We start from the raw sequence: 16701 nt of genomic DNA on the forward strand, positions 1-16701 counted from the left end.
ATTATCATAGATTATGCCTGTATTATACACAACATTTAATTTATCTAAAAAATACTTTGACGACGAGGATGGGATTCGAACCCACGCGTGCAGAGCACATTGGATTAGCAGTCCAACGCCTTAACCACTCGGCCACCTCGTCATATCCATTTGATAGATTATCATAGATTATGCCTGTATTATACACAACATTTAATTGATCTAAAAAATATTTTGACGACGAGGATGGGATTCGAACCCACGCGTGCAGAGCACATTGGATTAGCAGTCCAACGCCTTAACCACTCGGCCACCTCGTCATATCCATTTGATAGATTATCATAGATTATGCCTGTATTATACAAAATATTTAATTTATCTAAAAAGTACTTTGACGACGAGGATGGGATTCGAACCCACGCGTGCAGAGCACATTGTATTAGCAGTCCAACGCCTTAACCACTCGGCCACCTCGTCATATCCATTTGATAGATTATCATAGATTATGCCTGTATTATACACAACATTTAAAAGATCTAAAAAATATTTTGACGACGAGGATGGGATTCGAACCCACGCGTGCAGAGCACATTGGATTAGCAGTCCAACGCCTTAACCACTCGGCCACCTCGTCATATCCATTTGATAGCTTATAATATATAATGTCTGTATATACACAAAATTTAAAACTTTTAAAAATGTTTTGACGACGAGGATGGGATTCGAACCCACGCGTGCAGAGCACATTGGATTAGCAGTCCAACGCCTTAACCACTCGGCCACCTCGTCATATCCATTTGATAGCTTATAATATATTATGCCTGTATATACACAGAATTTAAAAGATGAAAAAAATATTTTGACGACGAGGATGGGGTTCGAACCCACGCGTGCAGAGCACATTGGATTAGCAGTCCAACGCCTTAACCACTCGGCCACCTCTTCATATCCATTTGATAGATTATCATAGATTATGTAAGTATATACACAGAATTTAAAACTTTTAAAAATATTTTGACGACGAGGATGGTTTGAATCCCAGGATGGGATTCGAACCAAGGCGTGCAGACCAGATGGGATTAGCAGTCCAACGCCTTAACCACTCAGCCACCTCGTCATATCCATTTGATAGATTATAATAGATTATGCCTGTATTATACACAACATTTAAAAGATCTAAAAAATATTTTGACGACGAGGATGGGATTCGAACCCACGCGTGCAGAGCACATTGGATTAGCAGTCCAACGCCTTAACCACTCGGCCACCTCGTCATATACATTTGATAGATTATCATAGATTATGCCTGTATTATACACAACATTTAAAAGATCTAAAAATATATTTTGACGACGAGGATGGGAATCGAACCCACGCGTGCAGAGCACATTGGATTAGCAGTCCAACGCCTTAACCACTCGGCCACCTCGTCATATCCATTTGATAGATTATAATAGATTATGCCTGTATTATACACAGCATCTAAAAGATCTAAAAAATATTTTGACGACGAGGATGGGATTCGAACCCACGCGTGCAGAGCACATTGGATTAGCAGTCCAACGCCTTAACCACTCGCCCTAATCGTCATATCCATTTGATAGCTTATAATATATTATGTCTGTATATACACAGAATTTAAAACTTTTAAAAATGTTTTGACGACGAGGATGGTTTGAATCCCAGGATGCGATTCGAACCAAGGCGTGCAGACCAGATGGGATTAGCAGTCCAACGCCTTAACCACTCGCCCACCTCGTCATATCCATTTGATAGATTATCATAGATTATGCCTGTATTATACACAACATTTAAAAGATCTAAAAAAATATTTTGACGACGAGGATGGGATTCGAACCCACGCGTGCAGAGCACATTGGATTAGCAGTCCAACGCCTTAACCACTCGGCCACCTCGTCATATCCATTTGATAGATTATCATAGATTATGCCTGTATTATACACAACATTTAATTTATCTAAAAAATATTTTGACGACGAGGATGGGATTCGAACCCACGCGTGCAGAGCACATTGGATTAGCAGTCCAACGCCTTAACCACTCGGCCACCTCGACATATCCATTTGATAGATTATCATAGATTATTCCTGTATTATACACAACATTTAATTTATTTAAAAAATATTTTGACGACGAGGATGGGATTCGAACCCACGCGTGCAGAGCACATTGGATTAGCAGTCCAACGCCTTAACCACTCTGCCACCTCGTCATAACCATTTGATAGATTATAACAGATTATGCCTGTATTATATACAAAATTTAAAAGATTTGAAAAGATATTTTGACGACGAGGATGGGATTCAAACCCACGCGTGCAGAGCATATTGGATTAGCAGTCCAACGCCTAAACAACTCGCCCACCTCGTCATATCCATTTGATAGCTTATAATATATTATGTCTGTATATACACAGAATTTAAAACTTTAAAAATGTTTTGAAGACGAGGATGGGATTCGAACCCACGCGTGCAGAGCACATTGGATTAGCAGTCCAACGCCTTAACCACTCGGCCACCTCGTCATATCCATTTGATAGATTATAATAGATTATATCTGTGTTATACACAACATTTAATTGATCTAAAAAATATTTTGACGACGAGAATGGGATTCGAACCCACGCGTGCAGAGCACATTGGATTAGCAGTCCAACGCCTTAACCACTCGCCCACCTCGTCATATCCATTTGATAGATTATCATAGATTATGCCTGTATTATACACAACATTTAATTTATCTAAAAAATACTTTGACGACGAGGATGGGATTCGAACCCACGCGTGCAGAGCACATTGGATTAGCAGTCCAACGCCTTAACCACTCGCCCACCTCGTCATATCCATTTGATAGATTATCATAGATTATGCCTGTATTATACACAACATTTAATTTATCTAAAAAATATTTTGACGACGAGGATGGGATTCGAAACCACGCGTGCAGAGCACATTGGATTAGCAGTCCAACGCCTTAACCACTCGGCCACCTCGTCATATCCATTTGATAGATTATCATAGATTATGCCTGTATTATACACAACATTTAATTGATCTAAAAAATATTTTGACGACGAGGATGGGATTCGAACCCACGCGTGCAGAGCACATTGGATTAGCAGTCCAACGCCTTAACCACTCGGCCACATCGTCATATCCATTTGATAGATTATCATAGATTATGCCTGTATTATACACAACATTTAATTTATCTAAAAAATACTTTGACGACGAGGATGGGATTCGAACCCACGCGTGCAGAGCACATTGGATTAGCAGTCCAACGCCTTAATCACTCGGCCACCTCGTCATATCCATTTGATAGATTATCATAGATTATGCCTGTATTATACACAACATTTAAAAGATCTAAAAAATATTTTGACGACGAGGATGGGATTCGAACCCACGCGTGCAGAGCACATTGGATAAGCAGTCCAACGCCTTAACCACTCGGCCACCTCGTCATATCCATTATTATAGCTTATAATATATAATGTCTGTATATACACAAAATTTAAAACTTTTAAAAATGTTTTGACGACGAGGATGGGATTCGAACCCACGCGTGCAGAGCACATTGGATTAGCAGTCCAACGCCTTAACCACTCGGCCACCTCGTCATATCCATTTGATAGATTATCATAGATTATGCCTGTATTATACACAACATTTAAAAGATCTAAAAAATATTTTGACGACGAGGATGGGATTCGAACCCACGCGTGTAGAGCACATTGGATTAGCAGTCCAACGCCTTAACCACTCGGCCACCTCGTCATATCCATTTGATAGATTATCATAGATTATGCCTGTATTATACACAACATTTAATTGATCTAAAAATATATTTTGAAGACCAGGATGGGATTCGAACCCACGCGTGCAGAGCACATTGGATTAGCAGTCCAACGCCTTAACCACTCGGCCAGCTCGTCATATCCATTTGATAGATTATAATATATTATGTCTGTATATACACAGAATATAAAACTTTAAAAAATGTTTTGACGACGAGGATGGTTTGAATCCCAGGATGGGATTCTAACCAAGGCGTGCAGACCAGATGGGATTAGCAGTCCAACACCTTAACCACTCGGCCACCTCGTCATATCCATTTCATAGATTATAATAGATTATGACTGTATTATACACAACATTTAAAAGATCTAAAAAATATTTTGACGACGAGGATGGGATTCGAACCCACGCGTGCAGAGCACATTGGATTAGCAGTCCAACGCCTTAACCACTCGTTCACCTCGTCATATCCATTTGATAGATTATCATAGATTATGACTGTATTATACACAACATTTAATTTATCTAAAAAATACTTTGACGACGAGGATGGGATTCGAACCCACGCGTGCAGAGCACATTGGATTAGCAGTCCAACGCCTTAACCACTCGGCCATCTCGTCATATCCATTTGATAGATTATCATAGATTATGCCTGTATTATACACAACATTTAATTTATCTAAAAAATATTTTGACGACGAGGATGGGATTCGAACCCACGTGTGCAGAGCACATTGGATTAGCAGTCCAACGCCTTAACCACTCGGCCACCTCGTCATATCCATTTGATAGATTATCATAGATTATGCCTGTATTATACACAACATTTAATATATCTAAAAAATATTTTGACGACGAGGATGGGATTCGAACCCACGCGTGCAGAGCACATTGGATTAGCAGTCCAACGCCTTAACCACTCGGCCACCTCGTCATATCCATTTGATAGCTTATAATATATTATGCCTGTATATACACAGAATTTAAAAGATGAAAAAAATATTTTGACGACGAGGATGGGGTTCGAACCCACGCGTGCAGAGCACATTGGATTAGCAGTCCAACGCCTTAACCACTCGGCCACCTCTTCATATCCATTTGACAGATTATCATAGATTATGCCCGTATTATACACAACATTTAAAAGATCTAAAAAAAAATTTGACGGCGAGGATGGGATTCGAACCCACGCGTGCAGAGCACATTGGATTAGCAGTCCAACGCCTTAACCACTGGGCCACCTCCTCATATCCATTTGATAGCTTATAATATATAATGTCTGTATATACACAAAATTTAAAACTTTTAAAAATGTTTTGACGACGAGGATGGTTTGAATCCCACGATGGGATTCGAACCAAGGCGTGCAGATAAGATGGGATTAGCAGTCCAACGCCTTAACCACTCAGCCACCTCGTCATATCCATTTGATAGATTATAATAGATTATGCCTGTATTATACACAACATTTAAAAGATCTAAAAAATATTTTGACGACGAGGATGGGATTCGAACCCACGTGTGCAGAGCACATTGGATTAGCAGTCCAACGCCTTAACCACTCGGCCACCTCGTCATATCCATTTGATAGCTTATAATATATAATGTCTGTATATACACAAAATTTAAAACTTTTAAAAAAGTTTTGACGACGAGGATGGGATTCGAACCCACGCGTGCAGAGCACATTGGATTAGCAGTCCAACGCCTTAACCACTCGGCCATCTCGTCATATCCATTTGATAGATTATCATAGATTATGTCTGTATTATACACAACATTTAATTTATCTAAAAAATATTTTGACGACGAGGATGGGATTCGAACCCACGTGTGCAGAGCACATTGGATTAGCAGTCCAACGCCTTAACCACTCGGCCACCTCGTCATATCCATTTGATAGATTATCATAGATTATGCCTGTATTATACACAACATTTAATTTATCTAAAAAATATTTTGACGACGAGGATGGGATTCGAACCCACGGGTGCAGAGCACATTGGATTAGCAGTCCAACGCCTTAACCACTCGGCCACCTCGTCATATCCATTTGATAGATTATAATAGATTATGCCTGTATTATACACAGCATTTAAAAGATCTAAAAAAATATTTTGACGACAAGGATGGGATTCGGACCCACGCGTGCAGAGCACATTGGACTAGCAGTCCAACGCCTTAACCACTCGGCCACCTCATCATATCCATTTGATAGATTATCATAGATTATGCCTGTATTATACACAACATTTAATTTATCTGAAAAATATTTTGAGGACGAGGATGGGATTCGAACCCACGCGTGCAGAGCACATTGGATTAGCAGTCCAACGCCTTAACCACTCGGCCACCTCGTCATATCCATTTGATAGATTATAACAGATTATGTCTGTATTATATACAACATTTAAAAGATCTAAAAAGATATTTTGACGACGAGGATGGGATTCAAACCCACGCGTGCAGAGCATATTGGATTAGCAGTCCAACGCCTTAACCACTCGCCCACCTCGTCATATCCATTTGATAGCTTATAATATATTATGTCTGTATATACACAGAATTTAAAACTTTTAAAAATGTCTTGACGACGAGGATGGTTTGAATCCCAGGATGGGATTCGAACCAAGGCGTGCAGACCAGATGGGATTAGCAGTCCAACGCCTTAACCACTCGGCCACCTCGTCATATCCATTTGATAGATTATCATAGATTATGCCTGTATTATACACAACATTTAAAAGATCTAAAAAATATTTTGACGACGAGGATGGGATTCGAACCCACGCGTGCAGAGCACATTGGATTAGCAGTCCAACGCCTTAACCACTCACCCACCTCGTCATATCCATTTGATAGCTTATAATATATTATGTCTGTATATACACAGAATTTAAAACTTTAAAAATGTTTTGACGACGAGGATGGGATTCGAACCCACGCGTGCAGAGCACATTGGATTAGCAGTCCAACGCCTTAACCACTCGCCCACCTCGTCATATCCATTTGATAGATTATCATAGATTTATGCCTGTATTATACACAACATTTAATTTATCTAAAAAATACTTTGACGACGAGGATGGGATTCGAACCCACGCGTGCAGAGCACATTGGATTAGCAGTCCAACGCTTTAACCACTCGGCCACCTCGTCATATCCATTTGATAGATTATCATAGATTATGCCTGTATTATACACAACATTTAATTGATCTAAAAAATATTTTGACGACGAGGATGGGATTCGAACCCACGCGTGCAGAGCACATTGGATTAGCAGTCCAACGCCTTAACCACTCGGCCACCTCGTCATATCCATTTGATAGATTATCATAGATTATGCCTGTATTATACAAAATATTTAATTTATCTAAAAAATACTTTGACGACGAGGATGGGATTCGAACCCACGCGTGCAGAGCACATTGGATTAGCAGTCCAACGCCTTAACCACTCGGCCACCTCGTCATATCCATTTGATAGATTATCATAGATTATGCCTGTATTATACACAACATTTAAAAGATCTAAAAAATATTTTGACGACGAGGATGGGATTCGAACCCACGCGTGCAGAGCACATTGGATTAGCAGTCCAACCCCTTAACCACTCGGCCACCTCGTCATATCCATTTGATAGCTTATAATATATAATGTCTGTATATACACAAAATTTAAAACTTTTAAAAATGTTTTGACGACGAGGATGGGATTCGAACCCAGGCGTGCAGAGCACATTGGATTAGCAGTCCAACGCCTTAACCACTCGGCCACCTCGTCATATCCATTTGATAGCTTATAATATATTATGCCTGTATATACACAGAATTTAAAAGATGAAAAAAATATTTTGACGACGAGGATGGGGTTCGAACCCACGCGTGCAGAGCACATTGGATTAGCAGTCCAACGCCTTAACCACTCGGCCACCTCTTCATATCCATTTGACAGATTATCATAGATTATGCCCGTATTATACACAACATTTAAAAGATCTAAAAAAATATTTTGACGGCGAGGATGGGATTCGAACCCACGCGTGCAGAGCACATTGGATTAGCAGTCCAACGCCTTAACCACTCGCCCACCCCGTCATATCCATTTGATAGCTTATAATATATTATGTAAGTATATACACAGAATTTAAAACTTTTAAAAATATTTTGACGACGAGGATGGTTTGAATCCCAGGATGGGATTCGAACCAAGGCGTGCAGACCAGATGGGATTAGCAGTCCAACGCCTTAACCACTCAGCCACCTCGTCATATCCATTTGATAGATTATAATAGATTATGCCTGTATTATACACAACATTTAAAAGATCTAAAAAATATTTTGACGACGAGGATGGGATTCGAACCCACGCGTGCAGAGCACATTGGATTAGCAGTCCAACGCCTTAACCACTCGGCCACCTCGTCATATACATTTGATAGATTATCATAGATTATGCCTGTATTATACACAACATTTAAAAGATCTAAAAATATATTTTGACGACTAGGATGGGAATCGAACCCACGCGTGCAGAGCACATTGGATTAGCAGTCCAACGCCTTAACCACTCGGCCACCTCGTCATATCCATTTGATAGATTATAATAGATTATGCCTGTATTATACACAGCATCTAAAAGATCTAAAAAATATTTTGACAACGAGGATGGGATTCGAACCCACGCGTGCAGAGCACATTGGATTAGCAGTCCAACGCCTTAACCACTCGCCCTAATCGTCATATCCATTTGATAGCTTATAATATATTATGTCTGTATATACACAGAATTTAAAACTTTTAAAAATGTTTTGACGACGAGGATGGTTTGAATCCCAGGATGCGATTCGAACCAAGGCGTGCAGACCAGATGGGATTAGCAGTCCAACGCCTTAACCACTCGCCCACCTCGTCATATCCATTTGATAGATTATCATAGATTATGCCTGTATTATACACAACATTTAAAAGATCTAAAAAAATATTTTGACGACGAGGATGGGATTCGAACCCACGCGTGCAGAGCACATTGGATTAGCAGTCCAACGCCTTAACCACTCGGCCACCTCGTCATATCCATTTGATAGATTATAATAGATTATGCCTGTATTATACACAACATTTAATTTATCTAAAAAATATTTTGACGACGAGGATGGGATTCGAACCCACGCGTGCAGAGCACATTGGATTAGCAGTCCAACGCCTTAACCACTCGGCCACCTCGACATATCCATTTGATAGATTATCATAGATTATTCCTGTATTATACACAACATTTAATTTATTTAAAAAATATTTTGACGACGAGGATGGGATTCGAACCCACGCGTGCAGAGCACATTGGATTAGCAGTCCAACGCCTTAACCACTCTGCCACCTCGTCATAACCATTTGATAGATTATAACAGATTATGCCTGTATTATATACAAAATTTAAAAGATTTGAAAAGATATTTTGACGACGAGGATGGGATTCAAACCCACGCGTGCAGAGCATATTGGATTAGCAGTCCAACGCCTAAACAACTCGCCCACCTCGTCATATCCATTTGATAGCTTATAATATATTATGTCTGTATATACACAGAATTTAAAACTTTAAAAATGTTTTGAAGACGAGGATGGGATTCGAACCCACGCGTGCAGAGCACATTGGATTAGCAGTCCAACGCCTTAACCACTCGGCCACCTCGTCATATCCATTTGATAGATTATAATAGATTATATCTGTGTTATACACAACATTTAATTGATCTAAAAAATATTTTGACGACGAGAATGGGATTCGAACCCACGCGTGCAGAGCACATTGGATTAGCAGTCCAACGCCTTAACCACTCGCCCACCTCGTCATATCCATTTGATAGATTATCATAGATTATGCCTGTATTATACACAACATTTAATTTATCTAAAAAATACTTTGACGACGAGGATGGGATTCGAACCCACGCGTGCAGAGCACATTGGATTAGCAGTCCAACGCCTTAACCACTCGCCCACCTCGTCATATCCATTTGATAGATTATCATAGATTATGCCTGTATTATACACAACATTTAATTTATCTAAAAAATATTTTGACGACGAGGATGGGATTCGAAACCACGCGTGCAGAGCACATTGGATTAGCAGTCCAACGCCTTAACCACTCGGCCACCTCGTCATATCCATTTGATAGATTATCATAGATTATGCCTGTATTATACACAACATTTAATTGATCTAAAAAATATTTTGACGACGAGGATGGGATTCGAACCCACGCGTGCAGAGCACATTGGATTAGCAGTCCAACGCCTTAACCACTCGGCCACATCGTCATATCCATTTGATAGATTATCATAGATTATGCCTGTATTATACACAACATTTAATTTATCTAAAAAATACTTTGACGACGAGGATGGGATTCGAACCCACGCGTGCAGAGCACATTGGATTAGCAGTCCAACGCCTTAATCACTCGGCCACCTCGTCATATCCATTTGATAGATTATCATAGATTATGCCTGTATTATACACAACATTTAAAAGATCTAAAAAATATTTTGACGACGAGGATGGGATTCGAACCCACGCGTGCAGAGCACATTGGATTAGCAGTCCAACGCCTTAACCACTCGGCCACCTCGTCATATCCATTATTATAGCTTATAATATATAATGTCTGTATATACACAAAATTTAAAACTTTTAAAAATGTTTTGACGACGAGGATGGGATTCGAACCCACGCGTGCAGAGCACATTGGATTAGCAGTCCAACGCCTTAACCACTCGGCCACCTCGTCATATCCATTTGATAGATTATAATAGATTATGCCTGTATTATACACAGCATTTAAAAGATCTAAAAAAATATTTTGACGACGAGGATGGGATTCGAACCCACGCGTGCAGAGCACATTGGATTAGCAGTCCAACGCCTTAACCACTCGTTCACCTCGTCATATCCATTTGATAGATTATCATAGATTATGACTGTATTATACACAACATTTAATTTATCTAAAAAATACTTTGACGACGAGGATGGGATTCGAACCCACGCGTGCAGAGCACATTGGATTAGCAGTCCAACGCCTTAACCACTCGGCCATCTCGTCATATCCATTTGATAGATTATCATAGATTATGCCTGTATTATACACAACATTTAATTTATCTAAAAAATATTTTGACGACGAGGATGGGATTCGAACCCACGTGTGCAGAGCACATTGGATTAGCAGTCCAACGCCTTAACCATTCGGCCACCTCGTCATATCCATTTGATAGATTATCATAGATTATGCCTGTATTATACACAACATTTAATATATCTAAAAAATATTTTGACGACGAGGATGGGATTCGAACCCACGCGTGCAGAGCACATTGGATTAGCAGTCCAACGCCTTAACCACTCGGCCACCTCGTCATATCCATTTGATAGCTTATAATATATTATGCCTGTATATACACAGAAATTAAAAAAAGATGAAAAAAATATTTTGACGACGAGGATGGGGTTCGAACCCACGCGTGCAGAGCACATTGGATTAGCAGTCCAACGCCTTAACCACTCGGCCACCTCTTCATATCCATTTGACAGATTATCATAGATTATGCCCGTATTATACACAACATTTAAAAGATCTAAAAAAAAATTTGACGGCGAGGATGGGATTCGAACCCACGCGTGCAGAGCACATTGGATTAGCAGTCCAACGCCTTAACCACTGGGCCACCTCGTCATATCCATTTGATAGCTTATAATATATAATGTCTGTATATACACAAAATTTAAAACTTTTAAAAATGTTTTGACGACGAGGATGGTTTGAATCCCAGGATGGGATTCGAACCAAGGCGTGCAGATAAGATGGGATTAGCAGTCCAACGCCTTAACCACTCAGCCACCTCGTCATATCCATTTGATAGATTATAATAGATTATGCCTGTATTATACACAACATTTAAAAGATCTAAAAAATATTTTGACGACGAGGATGGGATTCGAACCCACGTGTGCAGAGCACATTGGATTAGCAGTCCAACGCCTTAACCACTCGGCCACCTCGTCATATCCATTTGATAGCTTATAATATATAATGTCTGTATATACACAAAATTTAAAACTTTTAAAAAAGTTTTGACGACGAGGATGGGATTCGAACCCACGCGTGCAGAGCACATTGGATTAGCAGTCCAACGCCTTAACCACTCGGCCATCTCGTCATATCCATTTGATAGATTATCATAGATTATGCCTGTATTATACACAACATTTAATTTATCTAAAAAATATTTTGACGACGAGGATGGGATTCGAACCCACGTGTGCAGAGCACATTGGATTAGCAGTCCAACGCCTTAACCACTCGGCCACCTCGTCATATCCATTTGATAGATTATCATAGATTATGCCTGTATTATACACAACATTTAATTTATCTAAAAAATATTTTGACGACGAGGATGGGATTCGAACCCACGGGTGCAGAGCACATTGGATTAGCAGTCCAACGCCTTAACCACTCGGCCACCTCGTCATATCCATTTGATAGATTATAATAGATTATGCCTGTATTATACACAGCATTTAAAAGATCTAAAAAAATATTTTGACGACGAGGATGGGATTCGGACCCACGCGTGCAGAGCACATTGGATTAGCAGTCCAACGCCTTAACCACTCGGCCACCTCATCATATCCATTTGATAGATTATCATAGATTATGCCTGTATTATACACAACATTTAATTTATCTGAAAAATATTTTGAGGACGAGGATGGGATTCGAACCCACGCGTGCAGAGCACATTGGATTAGCAGTCCAACGCCTTAACCACTCGGCCACCTCGTCATATCCATTTGATAGATTATAACAGATTATGTCTGTATTATATACAACATTTAAAAGATCTAAAAAGATATTTTGACGACGAGGATGGGATTCAAACCCACGCGTGCAGAGCATATTGGATTAGCAGTCCAACGCCTTAACCACTCGCCCACCTCGTCATATCCATTTGATAGCTTATAATATATTATGTCTGTATATACACAGAATTTAAAACTTTTAAAAATGTTTTGACGACGAGGATGGTTTGAATCCCAGGATGGGATTCGAACCAACGCGTGCAGACCAATGGGATTAGCAGTCCAAGGCCTTAACCACTCGGCCACCTCGTCATATCCATTTTATAGATTATCATAGATTATGCCTGTATTATACACAACATTTAATTGATCTAAAAATATATTTTGACGACGAGGATGGGATTCGAACCCACGCGTGCAGAGCACATTGGATTAGCAGTCCAACGCCTTAACCACTCGGCCACCTAGTCATATCCATTTTATAGATTATAATAGATTATGCCTGTATTATACACAGCATTTAAAAGATCTAAAAAATATTTTGACGACGAGGATGGGATTCGAACCCACGCGTGCAGAGCACATTGGATTAGCAGTCCAACGCCTTAACCACTCGCCCTAATCGTCATATTTATTTGATAGCTTATAATATATTATGTCTGTATATACACAGAATTTAAAACTTTTAAAAATGTTTTGACAACGAGGATGGTTTGAATCCCAGGATGGGATTCGAACCAACGCGTGCAGACCAGATGGGATTAGCAGTCCAACGCCTTAACCACTCGGCCACCTCGTCATATCCATTTGATAGATTATAATAGATTATGCCTGTATTATACACAACATTTAATTTATCTTAAAAAATACTTTGACGACGAGGATGGGATTCGAACCCACGCGTGCAGAGCACATTGGATTAGCAGTCCAACGCCTTAACCACTCGGCCACCTCGTCATATCCATTTGATAGATTATAATAGATTATGCCTGTATTATACACAACATTTAATTTATCTAAAAAATATTTTGACGACGAGGATGGGATTCGGACCCACGCGTGCAGAGCACATTGGATTAGCAGTCCAACGCCTTAACCACTCGGCCACCTCATCATATCCATTTGATAGATTATCATAGATTATGCCTGTATTATACACAACATTTAATTTATCTGAAAAATATTTTGAGGACGAGGATGGGATTCGAACCCACGCGTGCAGAGCACATTGGATTAGCAGTCCAACGCCTTAACCACTCGGCCACCTCGTCATATCCATTTGATAGATTATAACAGATTATGTCTGTATTATATACAACATTTAAAAGATCTAAAAAGATATTTTGACGACGAGGATGGGATTCAAACCCACGCGTGCAGAGCATATTGGATTAGCAGTCCAACGCCTTAACCACTCGCCCACCTCGTCATATCCATTTGATAGCTTATAATATATTATGTCTGTATATACACAGAATTTAAAACTTTTAAAAATGTTTTGACGACGAGGATGGTTTGAATCCCAGGATGGGATTCGAACCAACGCGTGCAGACCAATGGGATTAGCAGTCCAAGGCCTTAACCACTCGGCCACCTCGTCATATCCATTTTATAGATTATCATAGATTATGCCTGTATTATACACAACATTTAATTGATCTAAAAATATATTTTGACGACGAGGATGGGATTCGAACCCACGCGTGCAGAGCACATTGGATTAGCAGTCCAACGCCTTAACCACTCGGCCACCTAGTCATATCCATTTTATAGATTATAATAGATTATGCCTGTATTATACACAGCATTTAAAAGATCTAAAAAATATTTTGACGACGAGGATGGGATTCGAACCCACGCGTGCAGAGCACATTGGATTAGCAGTCCAACGCCTTAACCACTCGCCCTAATCGTCATATTTATTTGATAGCTTATAATATATTATGTCTGTATATACACAGAATTTAAACCTTTTAAAAATGTTTTGACAACGAGGATGGTTTGAATCCCAGGATGGGATTCGAACCAACGCGTGCAGACCAGATGGGATTAGCAGTCCAACGCCTTAACCACTCGGCCACCTCGTCATATCCATTTGATAGATTATAATAGATTATGCCTGTATTATACACAACATTTAATTTATCTTAAAAAATACTTTGACGACGAGGATGGGATTCGAACCCACGCGTGCAGAGCACATTGGATTAGCAGTCCAACGCCTTAACCACTCGGCCACCTCGTCATATCCATTTGATAGATTATCATAGATTATGCCTGTATTATACACAACATTTAATTTATCAAAAAAAATATTTTGACGACGAGGATGGGATTCGAACCCACGCGTGCAGAGCACATTGGATTAGCAGTCCAACGCCTTAACCACTCGCCCACCTCGTCATATCCATTTGATAGCTTATAATATATTATGTCTGTATATACACAGAATTTAAAACTTTTAAAAATGTTTTGACGACGAGGATGGTTTGAATCCCAGGATGGGATTCGAACCAAGGCGTGCAGACCAGATGGGATTAGCAGTCCAACGCCTTAACCACTCAGCCACCTCGTCATATCCATTTGATAGATTATAATAGATTATGCCTGTATTATACACAACATTTAAAAGATCTAAAAAATATTTTGACGACGAGGATGGGATTCGAACCCACGCGTGCAGAGCACATTGGATTAGCAGTCCAACGCCTTAACCACTCGGCCACCTCGTCATATCCATTTCATAGATTATCATAGATTATGCCTGTATTATACACAACATTTAAAAGATCTAAAAATATATTTTGACGACGAGGATGGGATTCGAACCCACGCGTGCAGAACACATTGGATTAGCAGTCCAACGCCTTAACCACTCGGCCACCTCGTCATATCCATTTGATAGATTATAATAGGTTATGCCTGTATTATACACAGCATTTAAAAGATCTAAAAAATATTTTGACGACGAGGATGGGAGTCGAACCCACGCGTGCAGAGCACATTGGATTAGCAGTCCAACGCCTTAACCACTCGGCCACCTCGTCATATCCATTTGATAGATTATTATAGATTATGCCTGTATTATACACAACATTTAATTGATCTAAAAATATATTTTGACGACGAGGATGGGATTCGAACCCACTCGTGCAGAGCACATTGGATTAGCAGTCCAACGCCTTAACCACTCGCCCTCTTCGTCATATCCATTTGATAGCTTATAATATATTATGTCTGTATATACACAGAATTTAAAACTTTTTAAAATGTTTTGACGACGAGGATGGTTTGAATCCCAGGATGGGATTCGAACCAACGCGTGCAGACCAGATGGGATTAGCAGTCCAACGTCTTAACCACTCGGCCACCTAGTCATATCCATTTGATAGATTATCATAGATTATGCCTGTATTATACACAACATTTAATTGATCTAAAAATATATTTTGACGACGAGGATGGGATTCGAACCCACGCGTGCAGAGCACATTGGATTAGCAGTCCAACGCCTTAACCACTCGCTCACCTCGTCATATCCATTTGATAGATTATAATAGATTATGCCTGTATTATACACAACATTTAAAAGATCTAAAAAATATTTTGACGACGAGGATGGGATTCGAACCCACGTGTGCAGAGCACATTGGATTAGCAGTCCAACGCCTTAACCACTCGGCCACCTCGTCATATCCATTTGATAGATTATCATAGATTATGCCTGTATTATACACAACATTTAATTTATCTAAAAAATATTTTGACGACGAGGATGGGATTCGAACCCACGCGTGCAGAGCACATTGGATTAGCAGTCCAACGCCTTAACCACTCGGCCACCTCGTCATATCCATTTGATAGCTTATAATATATTATGCCTGTATATACACAGAATTTAAAAGATGAAAAAAATATTTTGACGACGAGGATGGGGTTCGAACCCACGCGTGCAGAGCACATTGGATTAGCAGTCCAACGCCTTAACCACTCGGCCACCTCTTCATATCCATTTGACAGATTATC

At 39.8% G+C, this 16701-nt stretch overlaps 89 non-coding genes across 89 annotated transcripts; all 89 read right to left on the bottom strand.

The window, feature by feature from the left end:
- Positions 1-60: 60 nt before the first annotated feature.
- Trnas-gcu lies at positions 61-142 on the bottom strand. The gene has a single exon. It is a non-coding gene; the product is annotated as a tRNA-Ser (tRNA).
- A 75-nt stretch (positions 143-217) lies between these two features.
- Positions 218-299, bottom strand: Trnas-gcu. The gene has a single exon. It is a non-coding gene; the product is annotated as a tRNA-Ser (tRNA).
- Positions 300-374: 75 nt separating this feature from the next.
- Trnas-gcu lies at positions 375-456 on the bottom strand. Its single transcript has one exon. It is a non-coding gene; the product is annotated as a tRNA-Ser (tRNA).
- Positions 457-531: 75 nt separating this feature from the next.
- On the bottom strand, positions 532-613 carry Trnas-gcu. Its single transcript has one exon. It is a non-coding gene; the product is annotated as a tRNA-Ser (tRNA).
- A 73-nt stretch (positions 614-686) lies between these two features.
- Trnas-gcu lies at positions 687-768 on the bottom strand. The gene has a single exon. It is a non-coding gene; the product is annotated as a tRNA-Ser (tRNA).
- Positions 769-842: 74 nt separating this feature from the next.
- Positions 843-924, bottom strand: Trnas-gcu. Its single transcript has one exon. It is a non-coding gene; the product is annotated as a tRNA-Ser (tRNA).
- Positions 925-1171: 247 nt separating this feature from the next.
- On the bottom strand, positions 1172-1253 carry Trnas-gcu. The gene has a single exon. It is a non-coding gene; the product is annotated as a tRNA-Ser (tRNA).
- Positions 1254-1329: 76 nt separating this feature from the next.
- Trnas-gcu lies at positions 1330-1411 on the bottom strand. The gene has a single exon. It is a non-coding gene; the product is annotated as a tRNA-Ser (tRNA).
- A 71-nt stretch (positions 1412-1482) lies between these two features.
- Trnas-gcu lies at positions 1483-1569 on the bottom strand. The gene has a single exon. It is a non-coding gene; the product is annotated as a tRNA-Ser (tRNA).
- A 247-nt stretch (positions 1570-1816) lies between these two features.
- Trnas-gcu lies at positions 1817-1898 on the bottom strand. The gene has a single exon. It is a non-coding gene; the product is annotated as a tRNA-Ser (tRNA).
- A 75-nt stretch (positions 1899-1973) lies between these two features.
- Trnas-gcu lies at positions 1974-2055 on the bottom strand. The gene has a single exon. It is a non-coding gene; the product is annotated as a tRNA-Ser (tRNA).
- Positions 2056-2130: 75 nt separating this feature from the next.
- On the bottom strand, positions 2131-2212 carry Trnas-gcu. The gene has a single exon. It is a non-coding gene; the product is annotated as a tRNA-Ser (tRNA).
- A 230-nt stretch (positions 2213-2442) lies between these two features.
- On the bottom strand, positions 2443-2524 carry Trnas-gcu. Its single transcript has one exon. It is a non-coding gene; the product is annotated as a tRNA-Ser (tRNA).
- A 75-nt stretch (positions 2525-2599) lies between these two features.
- Positions 2600-2681, bottom strand: Trnas-gcu. The gene has a single exon. It is a non-coding gene; the product is annotated as a tRNA-Ser (tRNA).
- A 75-nt stretch (positions 2682-2756) lies between these two features.
- Trnas-gcu lies at positions 2757-2838 on the bottom strand. The gene has a single exon. It is a non-coding gene; the product is annotated as a tRNA-Ser (tRNA).
- Positions 2839-2913: 75 nt separating this feature from the next.
- Trnas-gcu lies at positions 2914-2995 on the bottom strand. Its single transcript has one exon. It is a non-coding gene; the product is annotated as a tRNA-Ser (tRNA).
- Positions 2996-3067: 72 nt separating this feature from the next.
- Trnas-gcu lies at positions 3068-3152 on the bottom strand. Its single transcript has one exon. It is a non-coding gene; the product is annotated as a tRNA-Ser (tRNA).
- A 75-nt stretch (positions 3153-3227) lies between these two features.
- On the bottom strand, positions 3228-3309 carry Trnas-gcu. Its single transcript has one exon. It is a non-coding gene; the product is annotated as a tRNA-Ser (tRNA).
- Positions 3310-3384: 75 nt separating this feature from the next.
- On the bottom strand, positions 3385-3466 carry Trnas-gcu. Its single transcript has one exon. It is a non-coding gene; the product is annotated as a tRNA-Ser (tRNA).
- Positions 3467-3540: 74 nt separating this feature from the next.
- Trnas-gcu lies at positions 3541-3622 on the bottom strand. The gene has a single exon. It is a non-coding gene; the product is annotated as a tRNA-Ser (tRNA).
- Positions 3623-3697: 75 nt separating this feature from the next.
- Positions 3698-3779, bottom strand: Trnas-gcu. Its single transcript has one exon. It is a non-coding gene; the product is annotated as a tRNA-Ser (tRNA).
- A 76-nt stretch (positions 3780-3855) lies between these two features.
- On the bottom strand, positions 3856-3937 carry Trnas-gcu. Its single transcript has one exon. It is a non-coding gene; the product is annotated as a tRNA-Ser (tRNA).
- Positions 3938-4184: 247 nt separating this feature from the next.
- On the bottom strand, positions 4185-4266 carry Trnas-gcu. Its single transcript has one exon. It is a non-coding gene; the product is annotated as a tRNA-Ser (tRNA).
- Positions 4267-4341: 75 nt separating this feature from the next.
- Trnas-gcu lies at positions 4342-4423 on the bottom strand. Its single transcript has one exon. It is a non-coding gene; the product is annotated as a tRNA-Ser (tRNA).
- Positions 4424-4498: 75 nt separating this feature from the next.
- Positions 4499-4580, bottom strand: Trnas-gcu. The gene has a single exon. It is a non-coding gene; the product is annotated as a tRNA-Ser (tRNA).
- A 75-nt stretch (positions 4581-4655) lies between these two features.
- Positions 4656-4737, bottom strand: Trnas-gcu. Its single transcript has one exon. It is a non-coding gene; the product is annotated as a tRNA-Ser (tRNA).
- Positions 4738-4811: 74 nt separating this feature from the next.
- On the bottom strand, positions 4812-4893 carry Trnas-gcu. The gene has a single exon. It is a non-coding gene; the product is annotated as a tRNA-Ser (tRNA).
- Positions 4894-4968: 75 nt separating this feature from the next.
- Positions 4969-5048, bottom strand: Trnas-gcu. The gene has a single exon. It is a non-coding gene; the product is annotated as a tRNA-Ser (tRNA).
- Positions 5049-5297: 249 nt separating this feature from the next.
- On the bottom strand, positions 5298-5379 carry Trnas-gcu. Its single transcript has one exon. It is a non-coding gene; the product is annotated as a tRNA-Ser (tRNA).
- Positions 5380-5452: 73 nt separating this feature from the next.
- Trnas-gcu lies at positions 5453-5534 on the bottom strand. The gene has a single exon. It is a non-coding gene; the product is annotated as a tRNA-Ser (tRNA).
- Positions 5535-5609: 75 nt separating this feature from the next.
- Positions 5610-5691, bottom strand: Trnas-gcu. Its single transcript has one exon. It is a non-coding gene; the product is annotated as a tRNA-Ser (tRNA).
- Positions 5692-5766: 75 nt separating this feature from the next.
- Positions 5767-5848, bottom strand: Trnas-gcu. The gene has a single exon. It is a non-coding gene; the product is annotated as a tRNA-Ser (tRNA).
- A 76-nt stretch (positions 5849-5924) lies between these two features.
- Positions 5925-6006, bottom strand: Trnas-gcu. Its single transcript has one exon. It is a non-coding gene; the product is annotated as a tRNA-Ser (tRNA).
- Positions 6007-6081: 75 nt separating this feature from the next.
- Positions 6082-6163, bottom strand: Trnas-gcu. Its single transcript has one exon. It is a non-coding gene; the product is annotated as a tRNA-Ser (tRNA).
- A 76-nt stretch (positions 6164-6239) lies between these two features.
- Positions 6240-6321, bottom strand: Trnas-gcu. Its single transcript has one exon. It is a non-coding gene; the product is annotated as a tRNA-Ser (tRNA).
- Positions 6322-6568: 247 nt separating this feature from the next.
- On the bottom strand, positions 6569-6650 carry Trnas-gcu. The gene has a single exon. It is a non-coding gene; the product is annotated as a tRNA-Ser (tRNA).
- Positions 6651-6722: 72 nt separating this feature from the next.
- Trnas-gcu lies at positions 6723-6804 on the bottom strand. The gene has a single exon. It is a non-coding gene; the product is annotated as a tRNA-Ser (tRNA).
- Positions 6805-6880: 76 nt separating this feature from the next.
- On the bottom strand, positions 6881-6962 carry Trnas-gcu. Its single transcript has one exon. It is a non-coding gene; the product is annotated as a tRNA-Ser (tRNA).
- Positions 6963-7037: 75 nt separating this feature from the next.
- On the bottom strand, positions 7038-7119 carry Trnas-gcu. Its single transcript has one exon. It is a non-coding gene; the product is annotated as a tRNA-Ser (tRNA).
- A 75-nt stretch (positions 7120-7194) lies between these two features.
- On the bottom strand, positions 7195-7276 carry Trnas-gcu. Its single transcript has one exon. It is a non-coding gene; the product is annotated as a tRNA-Ser (tRNA).
- Positions 7277-7351: 75 nt separating this feature from the next.
- On the bottom strand, positions 7352-7433 carry Trnas-gcu. Its single transcript has one exon. It is a non-coding gene; the product is annotated as a tRNA-Ser (tRNA).
- A 73-nt stretch (positions 7434-7506) lies between these two features.
- On the bottom strand, positions 7507-7588 carry Trnas-gcu. Its single transcript has one exon. It is a non-coding gene; the product is annotated as a tRNA-Ser (tRNA).
- A 74-nt stretch (positions 7589-7662) lies between these two features.
- Positions 7663-7744, bottom strand: Trnas-gcu. Its single transcript has one exon. It is a non-coding gene; the product is annotated as a tRNA-Ser (tRNA).
- A 76-nt stretch (positions 7745-7820) lies between these two features.
- On the bottom strand, positions 7821-7902 carry Trnas-gcu. Its single transcript has one exon. It is a non-coding gene; the product is annotated as a tRNA-Ser (tRNA).
- A 247-nt stretch (positions 7903-8149) lies between these two features.
- On the bottom strand, positions 8150-8231 carry Trnas-gcu. The gene has a single exon. It is a non-coding gene; the product is annotated as a tRNA-Ser (tRNA).
- A 76-nt stretch (positions 8232-8307) lies between these two features.
- On the bottom strand, positions 8308-8389 carry Trnas-gcu. Its single transcript has one exon. It is a non-coding gene; the product is annotated as a tRNA-Ser (tRNA).
- A 71-nt stretch (positions 8390-8460) lies between these two features.
- Positions 8461-8547, bottom strand: Trnas-gcu. The gene has a single exon. It is a non-coding gene; the product is annotated as a tRNA-Ser (tRNA).
- A 247-nt stretch (positions 8548-8794) lies between these two features.
- On the bottom strand, positions 8795-8876 carry Trnas-gcu. Its single transcript has one exon. It is a non-coding gene; the product is annotated as a tRNA-Ser (tRNA).
- Positions 8877-8951: 75 nt separating this feature from the next.
- Trnas-gcu lies at positions 8952-9033 on the bottom strand. The gene has a single exon. It is a non-coding gene; the product is annotated as a tRNA-Ser (tRNA).
- A 75-nt stretch (positions 9034-9108) lies between these two features.
- On the bottom strand, positions 9109-9190 carry Trnas-gcu. The gene has a single exon. It is a non-coding gene; the product is annotated as a tRNA-Ser (tRNA).
- Positions 9191-9420: 230 nt separating this feature from the next.
- Trnas-gcu lies at positions 9421-9502 on the bottom strand. The gene has a single exon. It is a non-coding gene; the product is annotated as a tRNA-Ser (tRNA).
- A 75-nt stretch (positions 9503-9577) lies between these two features.
- On the bottom strand, positions 9578-9659 carry Trnas-gcu. The gene has a single exon. It is a non-coding gene; the product is annotated as a tRNA-Ser (tRNA).
- A 75-nt stretch (positions 9660-9734) lies between these two features.
- Trnas-gcu lies at positions 9735-9816 on the bottom strand. Its single transcript has one exon. It is a non-coding gene; the product is annotated as a tRNA-Ser (tRNA).
- Positions 9817-9891: 75 nt separating this feature from the next.
- Trnas-gcu lies at positions 9892-9973 on the bottom strand. The gene has a single exon. It is a non-coding gene; the product is annotated as a tRNA-Ser (tRNA).
- A 72-nt stretch (positions 9974-10045) lies between these two features.
- Trnas-gcu lies at positions 10046-10130 on the bottom strand. The gene has a single exon. It is a non-coding gene; the product is annotated as a tRNA-Ser (tRNA).
- Positions 10131-10205: 75 nt separating this feature from the next.
- Trnas-gcu lies at positions 10206-10287 on the bottom strand. Its single transcript has one exon. It is a non-coding gene; the product is annotated as a tRNA-Ser (tRNA).
- A 75-nt stretch (positions 10288-10362) lies between these two features.
- On the bottom strand, positions 10363-10444 carry Trnas-gcu. Its single transcript has one exon. It is a non-coding gene; the product is annotated as a tRNA-Ser (tRNA).
- Positions 10445-10518: 74 nt separating this feature from the next.
- On the bottom strand, positions 10519-10600 carry Trnas-gcu. Its single transcript has one exon. It is a non-coding gene; the product is annotated as a tRNA-Ser (tRNA).
- A 76-nt stretch (positions 10601-10676) lies between these two features.
- Trnas-gcu lies at positions 10677-10758 on the bottom strand. Its single transcript has one exon. It is a non-coding gene; the product is annotated as a tRNA-Ser (tRNA).
- Positions 10759-10833: 75 nt separating this feature from the next.
- Trnas-gcu lies at positions 10834-10915 on the bottom strand. The gene has a single exon. It is a non-coding gene; the product is annotated as a tRNA-Ser (tRNA).
- A 75-nt stretch (positions 10916-10990) lies between these two features.
- On the bottom strand, positions 10991-11072 carry Trnas-gcu. Its single transcript has one exon. It is a non-coding gene; the product is annotated as a tRNA-Ser (tRNA).
- A 75-nt stretch (positions 11073-11147) lies between these two features.
- On the bottom strand, positions 11148-11229 carry Trnas-gcu. The gene has a single exon. It is a non-coding gene; the product is annotated as a tRNA-Ser (tRNA).
- A 77-nt stretch (positions 11230-11306) lies between these two features.
- Positions 11307-11388, bottom strand: Trnas-gcu. The gene has a single exon. It is a non-coding gene; the product is annotated as a tRNA-Ser (tRNA).
- Positions 11389-11463: 75 nt separating this feature from the next.
- Trnas-gcu lies at positions 11464-11545 on the bottom strand. Its single transcript has one exon. It is a non-coding gene; the product is annotated as a tRNA-Ser (tRNA).
- Positions 11546-11792: 247 nt separating this feature from the next.
- Trnas-gcu lies at positions 11793-11874 on the bottom strand. Its single transcript has one exon. It is a non-coding gene; the product is annotated as a tRNA-Ser (tRNA).
- A 73-nt stretch (positions 11875-11947) lies between these two features.
- On the bottom strand, positions 11948-12029 carry Trnas-gcu. The gene has a single exon. It is a non-coding gene; the product is annotated as a tRNA-Ser (tRNA).
- Positions 12030-12104: 75 nt separating this feature from the next.
- Trnas-gcu lies at positions 12105-12186 on the bottom strand. The gene has a single exon. It is a non-coding gene; the product is annotated as a tRNA-Ser (tRNA).
- A 75-nt stretch (positions 12187-12261) lies between these two features.
- Positions 12262-12343, bottom strand: Trnas-gcu. Its single transcript has one exon. It is a non-coding gene; the product is annotated as a tRNA-Ser (tRNA).
- Positions 12344-12419: 76 nt separating this feature from the next.
- On the bottom strand, positions 12420-12501 carry Trnas-gcu. Its single transcript has one exon. It is a non-coding gene; the product is annotated as a tRNA-Ser (tRNA).
- Positions 12502-12576: 75 nt separating this feature from the next.
- On the bottom strand, positions 12577-12658 carry Trnas-gcu. Its single transcript has one exon. It is a non-coding gene; the product is annotated as a tRNA-Ser (tRNA).
- Positions 12659-12734: 76 nt separating this feature from the next.
- On the bottom strand, positions 12735-12816 carry Trnas-gcu. Its single transcript has one exon. It is a non-coding gene; the product is annotated as a tRNA-Ser (tRNA).
- A 247-nt stretch (positions 12817-13063) lies between these two features.
- Trnas-gcu lies at positions 13064-13145 on the bottom strand. The gene has a single exon. It is a non-coding gene; the product is annotated as a tRNA-Ser (tRNA).
- A 71-nt stretch (positions 13146-13216) lies between these two features.
- Positions 13217-13303, bottom strand: Trnas-gcu. The gene has a single exon. It is a non-coding gene; the product is annotated as a tRNA-Ser (tRNA).
- Positions 13304-13550: 247 nt separating this feature from the next.
- On the bottom strand, positions 13551-13632 carry Trnas-gcu. Its single transcript has one exon. It is a non-coding gene; the product is annotated as a tRNA-Ser (tRNA).
- Positions 13633-13707: 75 nt separating this feature from the next.
- On the bottom strand, positions 13708-13789 carry Trnas-gcu. Its single transcript has one exon. It is a non-coding gene; the product is annotated as a tRNA-Ser (tRNA).
- Positions 13790-13864: 75 nt separating this feature from the next.
- Positions 13865-13946, bottom strand: Trnas-gcu. Its single transcript has one exon. It is a non-coding gene; the product is annotated as a tRNA-Ser (tRNA).
- Positions 13947-14022: 76 nt separating this feature from the next.
- Trnas-gcu lies at positions 14023-14104 on the bottom strand. The gene has a single exon. It is a non-coding gene; the product is annotated as a tRNA-Ser (tRNA).
- Positions 14105-14351: 247 nt separating this feature from the next.
- Trnas-gcu lies at positions 14352-14433 on the bottom strand. The gene has a single exon. It is a non-coding gene; the product is annotated as a tRNA-Ser (tRNA).
- A 71-nt stretch (positions 14434-14504) lies between these two features.
- Trnas-gcu lies at positions 14505-14591 on the bottom strand. The gene has a single exon. It is a non-coding gene; the product is annotated as a tRNA-Ser (tRNA).
- Positions 14592-14838: 247 nt separating this feature from the next.
- On the bottom strand, positions 14839-14920 carry Trnas-gcu. Its single transcript has one exon. It is a non-coding gene; the product is annotated as a tRNA-Ser (tRNA).
- Positions 14921-14996: 76 nt separating this feature from the next.
- Trnas-gcu lies at positions 14997-15078 on the bottom strand. The gene has a single exon. It is a non-coding gene; the product is annotated as a tRNA-Ser (tRNA).
- Positions 15079-15325: 247 nt separating this feature from the next.
- On the bottom strand, positions 15326-15407 carry Trnas-gcu. Its single transcript has one exon. It is a non-coding gene; the product is annotated as a tRNA-Ser (tRNA).
- A 76-nt stretch (positions 15408-15483) lies between these two features.
- Trnas-gcu lies at positions 15484-15565 on the bottom strand. The gene has a single exon. It is a non-coding gene; the product is annotated as a tRNA-Ser (tRNA).
- Positions 15566-15640: 75 nt separating this feature from the next.
- On the bottom strand, positions 15641-15722 carry Trnas-gcu. The gene has a single exon. It is a non-coding gene; the product is annotated as a tRNA-Ser (tRNA).
- Positions 15723-15798: 76 nt separating this feature from the next.
- On the bottom strand, positions 15799-15880 carry Trnas-gcu. Its single transcript has one exon. It is a non-coding gene; the product is annotated as a tRNA-Ser (tRNA).
- A 248-nt stretch (positions 15881-16128) lies between these two features.
- Trnas-gcu lies at positions 16129-16210 on the bottom strand. The gene has a single exon. It is a non-coding gene; the product is annotated as a tRNA-Ser (tRNA).
- Positions 16211-16285: 75 nt separating this feature from the next.
- On the bottom strand, positions 16286-16367 carry Trnas-gcu. The gene has a single exon. It is a non-coding gene; the product is annotated as a tRNA-Ser (tRNA).
- A 75-nt stretch (positions 16368-16442) lies between these two features.
- Positions 16443-16524, bottom strand: Trnas-gcu. The gene has a single exon. It is a non-coding gene; the product is annotated as a tRNA-Ser (tRNA).
- A 74-nt stretch (positions 16525-16598) lies between these two features.
- Positions 16599-16680, bottom strand: Trnas-gcu. Its single transcript has one exon. It is a non-coding gene; the product is annotated as a tRNA-Ser (tRNA).
- Positions 16681-16701: the final 21 nt, after the last annotated feature.

This window comes from Nematostella vectensis, chromosome 5, assembly GCF_932526225.1.
Source record: "Nematostella vectensis chromosome 5, jaNemVect1.1, whole genome shotgun sequence".
Classification (NCBI taxonomy): domain Eukaryota; kingdom Metazoa; phylum Cnidaria; class Anthozoa; order Actiniaria; family Edwardsiidae; genus Nematostella; species Nematostella vectensis.